Source organism: Tursiops truncatus, chromosome 19 (assembly GCF_011762595.2).
Source record: "Tursiops truncatus isolate mTurTru1 chromosome 19, mTurTru1.mat.Y, whole genome shotgun sequence".
NCBI lineage: Eukaryota > Metazoa > Chordata > Mammalia > Artiodactyla > Delphinidae > Tursiops > Tursiops truncatus.
Window position 1 is genome coordinate 8442816 of NC_047052.1, and position 13261 is coordinate 8456076.

At 48.4% G+C, this 13261-nt stretch overlaps 1 protein-coding gene across 20 annotated transcripts in view; it reads left to right on the forward strand.

Moving 5' to 3' along the window:
- Positions 1–13261, forward strand: part of LOC109550947 (transcription factor Maf) — a 591860-nt gene that overhangs the window by 120463 nt on the left and 458136 nt on the right. For 19 of the 20 annotated variants that reach the window (XR_012328244.1, XR_012328245.1, XR_012328246.1 and 16 more), the window contains one exon: positions 7805–7898. The exons of the other annotated variant lie outside the window; for it this stretch is intronic. The gene's annotated coding sequence lies outside the window, so the exon portion shown is untranslated. The remainder of the gene's footprint in view (positions 1–7804; positions 7899–13261) is intronic. 20 annotated transcript variants of the gene reach the window in all.

Genomic DNA, 13261 nt, shown 5'->3' on the forward strand with positions numbered 1-13261 from the left:
GCAGATCACCGTGCACAGAGGAGGCGTTCAATACACTGAGTTGACTTCATTTGCCTGATACTTTAGCTTCGAAGAAGTCATTATCAGGAAGTGGAAAACGCATGCCTTGCGCTGGACAGCTTCCTAATGGGGAGAATAAAACCGAGTCTTCCTCCCCCCCTCCCCAGTGGAGCTGAGCCCTACACTCTGACCAGTTCCCTGGCTGTACTGCTAAGGTCTAACAAAAGGTTACCTTTGCCCGGTTGCTTCAGTTCTAGGAAGCTGTTCAATGTTTGACTATATTTCTTCAAACTCATTTAAAAACAGTTCATCAGGTTAGCCCAGTTGAATTATTGCCCCTTGGGGTTTTCAAAACCCTGAATTTCCTACAGAGAGAGCTGGATTCTGTGCCGTTCTTGGAATTCAGCTCCCGGCCCCTCTCCGTGACCCCTGATCGCAAATACATTGTAAATAACCTGCTGTCTCCTGCACTGAGAGAACTCCCTGGCTTCCTTCTTGCAGAATGGAATCTGTTCTCCCAGGCTTCCCAGAGCAAGTGTGAGACGAGCTCGTCCACTGCCCTCCTTCACTCCTAGAGCTGTCGGGCACTGGCATTTCGGTAGTGCACGTTCATTGGATGGCCATGCTTTAAAATATATGCACGGTAGGAACAAGAGGGAGAAAAATCTCTTTCCATCCAATCACAATTGGTTCTCCCATAGCCTGTGTGAAATTGACTCCGCGTGCTCTGCGAAGCACACGCCAGTGAAAGGACGTCCCACAGATTCCCTCCACGACCGTGGGACACAGGCTGCATGTGGAAGGTCAAGGGAGGCCGTGATGAAAGACGAACCCACATAAATGAAGTGCTAAGAATTAATTTTGGCAAACCTAACACCTGGCTTAGGGCGACACGTGAACCTCAGGACTACCATCAGGACAGGAGACTGCTAGTCAAGTAGTGCTTCGTGTTCAGAGTTTTTCTCGCTGTAGAATCCCCATTTCAGCCACCAAGCGAGAGAGAAAGGACACGGCAAAGAAAACTGGGCAGCCGGCAGTCCACAGATTCCATCTGGAATAGTTCCAGGTACCACCCCCTGCCCTCCAACCCGGAATCTTTTGTCAGGATGGGCTGATCCCTCTGATTTCCCACCTACCTGTTGACAGAATCCAATACCTCCTTAGGGCCAGTAGCCGCATTGAGTGTTTTATTGCCGTTTGAGCCTCCCAGCAATCACGACTGTTTGCTTTCCTTACTTTTCACTCAGTGCCGAGTTTGTGAGAACTTCACATACTGCCAATTGCCATTGCCAGTTCCACCACATTTCTTCTAACTGCTGCCTACGTAGGACTCCATAATGCGCCTCCCCGTTGTTCCTGCCCCATTTCCTCAACTAGGGACCCCACGGTTGCCTGCCTTGCCCAGCAACCGCGGGTACCGAGGACATGCTCGTATGTTCTCGCGCGTGGACCCAAGTGAGGATGCGTTGGGATATTCCAGAAGTTGAACTGTTGATTCGAATGTACACGGACACTCAATCTCAGGAAACTCTCCTTTAGGAACTAGGCCTCGCCTCGTTCCCACACCTCTGAGTTCGCGCGTCTCACCTGGCCTTATACTTGGCATCGTCTAGCTCTCTCGTTCTTGCCTGTCTGAGGGGTATACAGCTATATCTCACTAGATTTCATTTGCGTTCCTCCGATGACGCAGGAGTTGAACACCTCTTCCTATCGTGTTAGCCATTTGGATTTCTTTCTCCCTCTGTGAGCTGCCTGTCGTACCCTTCACCCCATTTCCATCGCATGTGATGATCCTTTTCACGTTAATTTACAAACGTCCTTCACATATCCTAGACTGGTTCTTAGTCCGTTTGGGGCATTGCAAATACTGTGTTGCAATTTGTATCTTCTTAACATCATCTTTGCTATCCTTTATTAAAAAGAAATCCTCAGTTTTGAAATGATCAGAATCACCCAGTTTTTCCCCTTAGACTTGGTGAGTTTGGGTCTTGTTTAGAAAGTTTTCTCCACCTCTAAGTCATAAAAATAGCCCTCTCAATTTTCTTTGTTAACCTTATAATTTTGCCTCTCGTTGAATCCCTTACTCATCTGGATTCCACCTTTGTATAATATAGGGATACAGATTTTATTGTTCTCCATATGGTGAGTTTCTCCATACCATCTACTAAATAACCATTCCCGATGATTTATAAACTGTGTTAATCATATTTCAAGCCCTCATTTATAAATAGGCCGTGTTCATGCGTCTCTGTTCTTGAGCCAGTACCATACTGATTTTATTATTATGGTTTTGTAGTATGTCAATATTTTGTGGGCTGAAGCCCTCCCCCAGTTCTTCTTTTCCATGGTTGACCTAGCTCTCTGGGGAACTTTGCTCTTCTGTATCCATTTTAGCATAATAGTTCTGTGTTTCACAACAATAAATTCTGAAAAAATAAATAAATGCAGCTGGAGTTTCGATTGGATTGCATTGGATTTGCTTTTCGTTCTTTAAACTAAGAGAGGCATGTGTGTTTCTCAGGTGTGGAACCTGAGTCGTGCAGAAGCACTCACACCACACTTCTTGGGTCAAGTTGAAGAGTACGAGTCCAGTGGCGGAGGGTGGCTGTCTCTTGACCTGCGTGCCCGGGAGCCCAGGGTTGCTGCAGATTTGGTCAGGGTAGTGCTGTTCATGGCTGATCCCTTCTTGAATAATGACTCTGCTCAGGAAACTGTGCCTCAGGGCTCAGATCCCGCCCCCCCCCCCCCCAGCCCCCATTTAAGCTCCGGCTTCTTGGCCTGGAGCCTGTTCCCTTCCCAAAATGTTTGTTAGTGCAGAGGCCTTTTATGGTACTTTATGGAAAAATGAAGGAGGAGGGGGCGAGATGGCTGCATTCTGCAAACCAGCCTTCGTTTACTGGAATTTGAGTCCTCTGCCTACCTTGTTAGCTGAAAAAACTTCAAATATATTTTTTCCTTCCAAGCTCGCAACTGGAATGTTCTTTACCTCTTAACTCGAGCCAGGACAAATGTGGCCCAGGCTCTGAGAAACAGCCTGTGATTTAGAAGAGCTGTACAGCAGCCTTTGCACAACATTTACAACTGCAGTTATCTAGGGGGGCTGGGGAGACGGCCTGGCCCAGTGAGAGTCAGAGGGTAGAGGATGCGCCGTCACTGCCAACTCGATCCCGGCGGCAGTGCTGGGGGTCTCACTCCTTGCCGCCCTGAGCCTCTTCTCCGGCTTTAAAAAAGTCGTACCTGGGAAGCTCTTGAGTAAAGAGGAGCCCTGCAGGGGAAGGCCGTCTCTCTGCTTCTGGAAAAGGGAGCCCGCAGGCCCAGGATACAACCTGCCTCTGATAAAGGGCGGGAAGTCGGTTGGAGGGACCAAAACCAGGTCCCCCAGAAATGTCATGTTTTTCTTAGAACTGGGGCCTATATTACACACAAATTTGAGATTATCTCAGACAATTATCTAAAATTAACTGTGGTTTTCAAATGAAAAACATTTAGGGGAAGATCAGATAAGAAGGTGGCCTATTTATAATACTTGCCACCGAGGGTGGGCGGGGGGGAGAGGAAAAGCAAAACAGGAGTGAGAACACAACATAAAACGATACCAAATGTACTTCAGGCCCCTTAGGCCAGGATGCTGACTACATCTCCAGCCCTCATTGATAACAGAGAGGAGAACTTTTATCCTGATTCACTGATTGTTTCTTAGAGAAGATTCTGTTCCAAAGAGAAATGCTGGCTTTCCGTCTCACTCTAGACACAGCCAGAATTGGGTTCTGAAACACTAAGTTTGGCGTAAGTCAGATGTTTGTTCAGAGGGTTTGAAATATGAACCAGTGATTTCTGGCTCTGAAGCGGTTATTTACAGTCTGTGGACCCACCTGGAACAGTTACTAGAATTAGACATGACAGACACGGCAGAATCCAGTTGAAGAACCTCTGTCTGGAAGATACTACTTGAAGATACCACCATCCGTGTGGTTCGCTAGACACACGCAGAACAGCACTTGAGGGGCCCATCAGCATCTGCGCTCTGCCCTTTAAAGAGGGCAACTCAGTAAAGGATGTACTGCTGTTATTCCCGTTTCACAGATGAGGATGTTGAGGCTCAGAGAGATCACCTGGCTAGAAAGAAAACGGGCTAGAATTTGAAGCAGGCCTGAGTTCAGGATTCACAACCTTGAATGCCACACCAAGTGACCTCCACATAACTGGTTTCCGTCCTAGCCCCGTTGGCGTAATTCCGCTCTGCACAGGGTGCATAGGAAAAGCTTTTCCAAGGGGAAGAGAGAGGGATGGAGAGATATGTGCATTGAGAGGAGGAATGTATTCTAGGAGGAAACTTCTTGAGGACGGCAGTAACAATAGTTGAAGTAGAACGCCGGCGGGGAGCTGAGGGAGATTTGCACTGCTGAAAACAAAGGACCCTGCACTTTCCACCGTGGTACTTCCTCACCACAGAGGCCTGCCAGCTGTTGTCAGGGATCTCCAGGGCTGCAGGCTACATCTGCATTTTCCCCCCTAGACACAGGTTGGCAAAGAATAAATGATCCCAAACACCACAAGCAGCCCAGGGGGAAATATTTAACCCCCGTACTTCCAGACTTTCTGGCATGGACCACCTCCTTGCCCCACCTTTGTTCCTGGCCAGAAGGAAGTGGCATGAAGTGAAGGACAGTTTTTATAACCTCTTTCAGCTCTAAACCGTGTTTCCTGTGCACTTAGCAGGTCTTAATGGAAACCAAACCGATTTCGCAGGCATCTAGATTCTGAACATGCTAAGTGCCCGCATGGTTGAGAAAATTGCGACAACGAAAACATTTTTCAGAAATATCATAACACAACACGAAGTGACCATCGCTAATTCAAAGAGGCAGACATATTTCATAAAGGTTGAAAAGAGGTGAGTCTTCCCCAAGATTCTAGCTCAAGGCCACATTTGCAAAAGTATAATCATTCCGTAGCAAGGTTTTGTTTATCTGGCCATTAAAAAAAATTTTTTTTTAACAACTTTTACTTTTGGCTGTCTGGATAAGAACTGTGTTTCAGCTGTGTAGCCTGAGGAGGATACAAGAGGCCTGGTTTGGATATATGTATGTATACACACACACACACATACACACATACACATACGTACGTGTGTGTGTATATATATATATTTTTTTTTGTTTTGTTTTGTTTTTTTTCAGAGCAGAAGGAAAGTTTCTTACACAATTTTGCTTGGGCTAAACTGCATACAGAGCAGTTTATTTATACTGTTTTATCACATACCTGTTTGGATACGGGCTGTTTTCTGGTATTTAAACAGACCATTTCTTGCCAGTGGCTTTATCTGCAGTCTCATGCTTTTGCTGCACATGTTTCTTATTAACTCAGAGAGCAACACCAACTTCTCCATGAACGTTATTACTGAGACGAAAGTAACCTAATTGTTACTTACTTCTAACATGTTATCCTTGAGGAACTATATCCCAGGAATCCATTTAAAATATGGTAAAGGCCATTTCACCGTACTTAAGGGGGAAAGAAAAGGATAGCAAATCTTTTTTGGATAAAATCCTTGAATAAAAGCATTTTTTAAGCCACCTGCTTATTTTGAGCTGGTATTTTAGGGCTGAAGGGAAGCAACGCCATTTGAGATTGTAGTGGGCTAGTTTACCCACTATGTAGAAGTTCTGGGGTTCCCAGATGGCAGCCTTAGAATATGGGTGCAAGACCTAACTCCTCTTATATGACCCTCTCTAAATCATTTAAACTCTGTCAGTAAGATGTGGGTCATAATAGCTAACTGGTGATGAGATCATTTAATTTAGCACGTAGTTATTGAATAGCTGTTATGGGATAGCCTTGTGCTAGGTCCCGTGGTGCAGAGGTGCGTGAGACAAGGTCTTCATTTCCAGGAATCCACAGCCCACAGTCTGGCACATGGTGGGTCTCCATTCAACGTTAAGCGAATTTGAATATTTATGTGTAGATTCAGGAAGAGCTAAATATAAGCCAAAACTAAATCCTTAGAATAGAGATTCAAGTGTTTATGCACAGGTGTTAATTTTATCCTGCAGTTTAAAAAAAAAAAAAACATGTTGGAATACTACCTTAACAAACTGTGTCAGTTATCTATAGCTGGGTAACAAGTGGCCCCCAAAATCTAGCGGTTTAAAACAGTAAACGTCTATTATCTCACAGTTTCTGTGGGTTAGGAGCTCAGGTGTGGCTTAGCTGGGTGCCTTTGCCTTAAAGTTTCTCCTAAGGCTGCCATCCAGGTGTTGGGCAGGGCTATAGTCTCATCTAAAGGTTCAAGTTCAGTTGGCAGCACTCAGTCCTTTGCAGACTGCTGCGCTCAGGGCCTCAGTTCCTTGCTGGCTGTTGGCTAGGGAGCATTCCTTCAGTTTCTTGACACGTGGGCCTGTTCATAGGGCAGTACATGAAGTGGCAGCTGACTTCCTTCCGAGAAGAAGGGAGCAAGAGAGAGTAAGCAAGGTGGAAACCGCATTATCTTCACAACCTCATCTTGGAAGTGGCATCCAATCATTGCTACCATAGCCTATTTGTTAGAAGTCAGCCAGTAGGTCCAGCCCACACTCTTGGAGAGTGGATAACACAAGGACATGCATATCAAGGGGGCAGGGGCCATGGGGGACCACGTTGGGGGCTGCCAGCCACCCAGATGGAGACCAAAATGGGAGGGATGTGAGCCTCAACTGCACCCCAGCATAACGTGGCTGGTAGCACATGTCTCAGCTGCTGACACAGCTGGGCAGCCCCAGGTACAACTGCATTAGAAACTTCGGCTACATCTACAGGAGACAGCTGCTGGGGTATGGCCACTGTGGCCCCCTCCCCAACCATTTCATGGCAGCATCTCCAAAGAGCAGCCGTTAAGACCCCTGGCAGCTCCTGTGATGTCCCAAGACTGTAGAGCCCCGCACCTTAGAGCCTGGCGTTTCCTCCATCTCTTTCTTGTCAGTATGCATGTCCTTTCTTCTTCTGAAGCCTTGCTGGTATAATAAAATGGGTGTAATGAGCATTCTTACGTCTTGGAGCCGTTGTGAGGATGGATGGCATATGCAGTTAACATGTACATATGTTGGATCTCTTGGGCGCCAGGCCTTCTACACTCCAAAACTTGGCCCTGCTTTCTGGAGATCCAGACATAGCAAAGAAGGGAAATACTCACTGTCAAACAATATAATCATTAGACAAATAGTCATAGGGGGAAGTATGAGCATGGGCTTGACGGACCAAGCAGAATCGGCCGAGTCTAATCAGAGCTGGCTGCAAACCCAGATCGCAGTTCTGCAAGTCCTCTGCAGTGCCACGCGAGAAACCTTGAGTCGCTCAATCATGTAGAAGTGGGGAGTAGGCAGGGGGCAGTGGTCCAGGGAAGGACAGATTGACCAGAGCTTGGCACTGGGGGCTCAGAGCCATAGTTAATCGTCAACAACTACAGAAATATTTTCACTATTTTAACTGGTATGGTTATAGTGGTGTGCCCAAGTTCACTGTCTACTATCAGCTCTGAGAACGGCCACTATGGAAGGACTTGAACTTGTCGGAGAGGTTGGGAAAGGGCTTCTCTGAGGAACAGGCTGTCGTATAGACCTGGAGGGTAAGTAGAGATTAGACAGGTAAAGGGAAAAGAAACGGCTTTGTACACCAAGGGGACAAATATGCAAAGACTCAGAGCCTGGAGAAGGTGTGATAATATATTCAGAGATCCAAAGAAAGTGTGGTGACCCTAAAAGCAGACAGAACAAGACAGAGATTGAGGCCACTCTGGGTCACGTGAAGGATTTGTGCTTTGACTTGACAGGTTCCAAAGAAATTGTCAGAGGGATTAAGTCAAGGTGTGATACCGTCCTCTGTGCATTCTGAAAGATCATTCTGGCTGAAGATCCCAGCACAACGTAAGCACTCCTATCATTATTATTTTTCCCCTGTTTTCCATGGCCATTGCAAACCCAAAGGCACAAATAGTTAAAGAACACACGGGTTCTGGCTGCCTGCCCTGTTGGGGAACACAAAGTTCCTAGACCTTTGGAGTCAACCCAGCAAAGTCTGGGTTCGAGTCCTCAAAACCAGATAGGCAGCGCCATTAACAGCAAGCCCACCCCCCTGGTTTGTGCAGTATTTTAAAGGCACCAGAATGGCCACAATCGCCTTCTCGGGATGGGGTTCCTAGACATTGGAGCTCGCTTTAAAGATGGTGTGATTCTGCCTGCATGCTGCTAAAGTATCCAGGCTCCCTCTTGCCCTAACCAAATCCAAATATCTTCTGTGTATCCACACATACATATATCCCTCAGAGGACAGGATAGTCATTGGAAAGACAGGCCTCAGGAGTGAGCATTTGTTTGAGAAGCACCTACCCAGACAGCTGCGCTCATTTTATTACCCTGAATCTTGATTTCTTCATCTGTAATATTGGAATAATGTCAGTATCCACCTCATAGCATTGTAACAAGGAGAGGAGTCTATGAGCTCACAGTACGTGAACCCCTTAGCATGGTGCCCACAAGTGTTGCTCAAAAATTAGTAGCTTAACAGAGACATAGAAAACAAACTTCTGGTTACCGAAGGGGAAAGTGGGGTTGGGGGAGGGATAAATTAGGAGGTTGGGATTAACATATACACACTACTATATGTAACATAGATGACAAGGACCTACTGTATAGCAACAGGGAACTATGTTATAATAACGTGTAAGAGGAAAGAATCTGAAAAGGAATATATATATGCGTGTATGTGGAGAGAGAGAGAGAGAGAGAGACTGAATCACTGTGCTGTACACCTGAAACTAACACCATATTATAAATAAACTATACTTCAATTTTAAAAATAGTAGCTTAAAAAGATACATGCCTCTTTTGGTTAGCTATAGTTGCATAATAAATGACCACAAAATCTCAATTTTTGTTGCAAAAATAAGCACTCATTTGACTCCCAGGAAGTGTGGGTTGTCTAGAATGGGCCGTCCAGGCTGAGTGCAGAGAGCGCCCTTGCTGATCCTGCCTGGGCTCACTCACACTTCCGGTGATCAGCTGTGGTGTCAACTTGATTCCACCCCACGTGTCTCTTGTCCTCCTCCTGGGATTGGCGGGCTTGTCCAGTCATGAACTCTTCACGGCCGTGGCAGAAACATACAAGAGCAGAAAGGAAAACACAAGATATCTTAAGTCCTAGGCTTGAAATTGGTTGCCCTGTTGTTTTATTGGCAAAATAAGACACACGGCTGAACAGAAAGTCAAGAGCAGGGAAGTGCACTCCACTCTTGTAGTGGAAGGAACTGGAAAGTCCCAGGACAAAGCACATGATAAAGACAAAGGTAAAAAAATCAAAAGTGGATGTCTTGGGAGTTCAGAGGCTGGCCAGGGGCCTGTGAACCAGAAAAGTGGAGGAGATAGGACCTGGGCTTAACTTGACTCGAAGGGTAAGGATTATAAGAATAGAGAGAGAGATGGTGGCATTCTTGGTATGAGAGATACATAAACAAGGGTAGGGAACTAGGTCAGGAAGGAGATCTGTGATGCAAAGAAAGTAACTTATGCAGTGGGAGATGAAACATGAATAAGACGGCCAACAGGTTCAGGGCCTGAATGTCAGTCTAAATTGGGGGGTTTACATGTGTAAAATGGATAGATAGTGGGAATCTGCTGTGCAGCACAGGGAGCTCAGCTCGGTGCTCTGTGATGACCTCGACGGGTCGGGGAGGGGGCAGGGGGGAGGGAGGTCCAAGAGGGAGGGGATATATGTTTACACACAGCTGATTCACTTCGTTGTACAGCAGAAACTAACACAACATTGTAAAGCAATTATACTCCAATAAAAATAAATAAATGTAGGGGTTTAACCTAGTGGGTGACAGTCAATGAAGAAGAGAGTTCCAAAGAGCAAGCGATGTGCTCTGGGACCCTGCTTCTCAAAGTGACATCTACGGACTGGCAGCCTCAGCATCACCTGGGAACGTGTCAGACTGCAGAATCTCAGGGCCGTCCTCCAGAACCGCTGAACTGGGGTCTCATTTTCCCCAGGATTTCCAGGTCATTCTGATACATGTTGTAGCTTGAGACACGCTGCACTGGAAGATCAATCTAAAGGAATTAAAATACACAGAGATTGCAGGCAGTGTAAGTCTCCTGCAGATTTCTAGCGTGAACCTTCAAGCACCTTGTTTGTGATGACAAGGGTCATGGAAAGAGATACATGTTGTGGGTGGAGAATCAACAAGGCACGATGCCTACAAGGATGGAGGAAATAATGCACAGGCCACACAGGAATTGGGTGGCCGGACTGAGAATGCTGGTGCCCAGATGCAGGTGGGAAGGTCGGTGGGTGGGGCAGCTGACAGGAGGAGACAGGGTGAGAATTGGCATTTTAGATATACTCAGTCTGAATGATGTCATGGAAGAGTGTCTGGGGCAAAAAGCTGAACGTGTCCCCCATGAGGGAAGGAGCATTCTTAGGTTCTCCATCCAATTTTCAGGGCCCGGAGCAATACCTGGCATAGAGTCAGCGCTCAGAAAATCCATGTCAAATAAGTGAGTAGCTGGTAGCGATTTGTGTGGAGACGCCAGTTGAAGGTCTTAGAACAGGTCAGTTAGCCAGGATGGAAAGTGTGGAGCAGCGTTGCCCCAGCGTGGCCCCTGGACCACCCTCATGCCGGCCCCTCAGGAGCCTGTTAGAGACGCCATCTCCTGGAGCCCACCCAAGCCCTGCTAATCCCCACCGTGTCAGGGTGAACTCTGAGCATTAACCGAGCTGCCTAAGACATTCTGAGGCTTTTCTCAAGCTTGAGGACCTTAATTCTAAAGACGGAGAAATGAAAGGAAAGGAAGACTGAAAATCCAAATTTGGAAAGTGTCCACCATGAGGAGACCAGGGGTGGGTGAGGGAGAAAGAGAAATGACGCGAAAGCACAGGTGCGTGAATACAGCCACACCCCATCAGAAGGCTCTCAGCGCTCACGCACCTCAGCTTCCCCACAGTCAGTCCACAGTGTTGCTTATTTCACTTCCTGGGGGTAATGGTCTCTGTCAGTTTGCTGCCTGGTAGAAAAAGCCCTGTTTCATTTTCTTCCGAGCGCAGAATGGAATCGACCTTTATGACGCGTGCTGGACATGCATTGATTAAGCTCCCGGTATGGACAAAGGCTTGCGCTGAGGCCGGGGGTATAAAGATTAGTAACTGACAGCCCCTGCCCTTGAAACTGTCACTGCCGGGTGTGTGGGCTCACAGTAGCAACCACAAAAGCCCACGTGCTGAGAGGTGGTCAAGAGGAGGTGTGTGCAAGGGTTGCTGGGCATCGAAGAGTGGAGGAGGCCTCCTCAGGGTCCAGGGAGGGCTTCTCGGAAGCAGCGGCACACGGGGGTAAGCGGGGATCTGCCGGATGGACCAGGTAGGCCCTCGGTATCCCAGGCAGAGGGAAGGCTGTGTGGAAGAGAACTGAAACTCCGTGGTCGCGTGGGCATTTGCTCAGGGCTGCTGGGCGTTTCTGAACAAGGACGGGCAGATGAGGATGGAGAAGAGGCCCAGGACTACGGGTGGAGCCCTGCCGATCCTGCCCATCCAAGGCCATCAAGGTGGTGCAAGGGTGGCGGCAGGGGGAGGGCTGCCCCTCCCTCCCTTGCTGCCAGGGCCTCCAGCCCCGGCCATGGAGGGCAGCGCCCGGAGAGAGGGCGTGATCGGAGCAAGTCCCAGCACCCGCCCTCTGACTCACTCTTGGCCCTTGGAGCGCTGGCCTGTGCCGAGCAGCCCGGAGCTGCCAGGGAGGCTTCTGGGAAGCGAGGCGTGGGCCGGGCGGGCCCACTGCACCCTCCGCTCCCTACACAGAGGTGGCGGCAGGGGGGCCGCCAGATGGCCGAGAGAGTGAAGAGGCAGACGGGTGAAGGCTGATGGAGGGCCAAGGGGTCCACTGGTACAAGACGGGGAAACTGAGTCCAACGCCACACAGTCTGATGAGAGCAGAGCTCGCCATCAACCCAGACCTCCCAGTGTGTCACCCGGCGTCTCATGCAGAGTCTCCTGTCATCAAATGAGAATAAAGGAGACCGACTTACACAAGGGTTCCGGCTCCAGGTTCTTTGGGTTGACTGACCCGTCTGGCCCAGAGGTCAGCAAACTATGGCCCGCGGACCACATCCAGCCCCGCCCACTTACGCACCCTCCATAGCTGCTCGCTGCAGTGCCCGGGGGGAGCCATTACATCAGTGACTGTGCGGCCCGCAGAGCCTGGAACATTTACCGTCTGGCCCTTTAGAGAGAACACTCGCTGAGCGTTGGGCAGGCCTAATGTGGGCTCCCGTTTCAGCATGTCTGAGCATCTGAGAGGGCACCGATACATTTGGCCCATGGCCGGGGGGAGTCTGAAGGTTAATAGGGGTTGGGATGTCAGTGGCCCAGGACTGCACTTTGAGAAGCTCTGCTGGAGCTCTAGCTCTGGGGAGGTGGGGCCGAGCCCGTGGGCTGCAGGGTCCAGGGCAGGGTGGGCAAGTTTCTTCTCCGCTGTTACAGAGCCAGGCCCCTGAGGCCTCTGCAGGGCTGCTGCCCAGCTCAACTGAGGGCTAGCGCAGTGGCCGCAGAGGTGATGGCCCTCCCTTGTTAGCTTGTGGCTGATAGGTCAGAAGACGTATAAAATTTGTGGAGCTGCTTTCCTCCTGGGCCTCAGCCTTCCCATCTGTAAAGTGGGCATGCAGTCCTTGTGTTTGCACGGACGCCCTTCTGCGCTGTGGTGGCTGATCTCACACAAACCATACGCTCATGCCAACAACGCTGAGAAACCCGGGACGCTGGCAGGACACCACAAAAGCGACAGAGTGACTTAACGCTTGTTGCCTCACTACCAGCCTAGATTCTCAACAAAGTTCACGCAAAGAGACTGAAGGAGAAGTTGGGGCTGAACATGGTGTAGAAGAACCTGGACGTGCTTCCCCACCAACAAGCACTGATGAAGTTTACTAACCATCGTACAGTAGTTTCCACTGAACACCTGCTATGCTCCAGGACGTCTGCGAAGCCCTGAGGGTAGAAAACATCATTGCAGGCCGTGCTTTTGAGGAGCTTGCGCTACCGATGGGCCATGATCCTTGGACATTTACAATAGTCACAGCTTTAATTTGGTCCAGTATTTATAGGAAAAGAGGGAAAATGATTTCTATTTTGTGTTCATTCAAAACACATGAGCATGTTTCAGTATTATTGTATTAGGTTAAAAAAAATCAAAATAAATATCCAACAACCAGGAGGACTGGTGTTTAAATAAATAAGAGGTTTG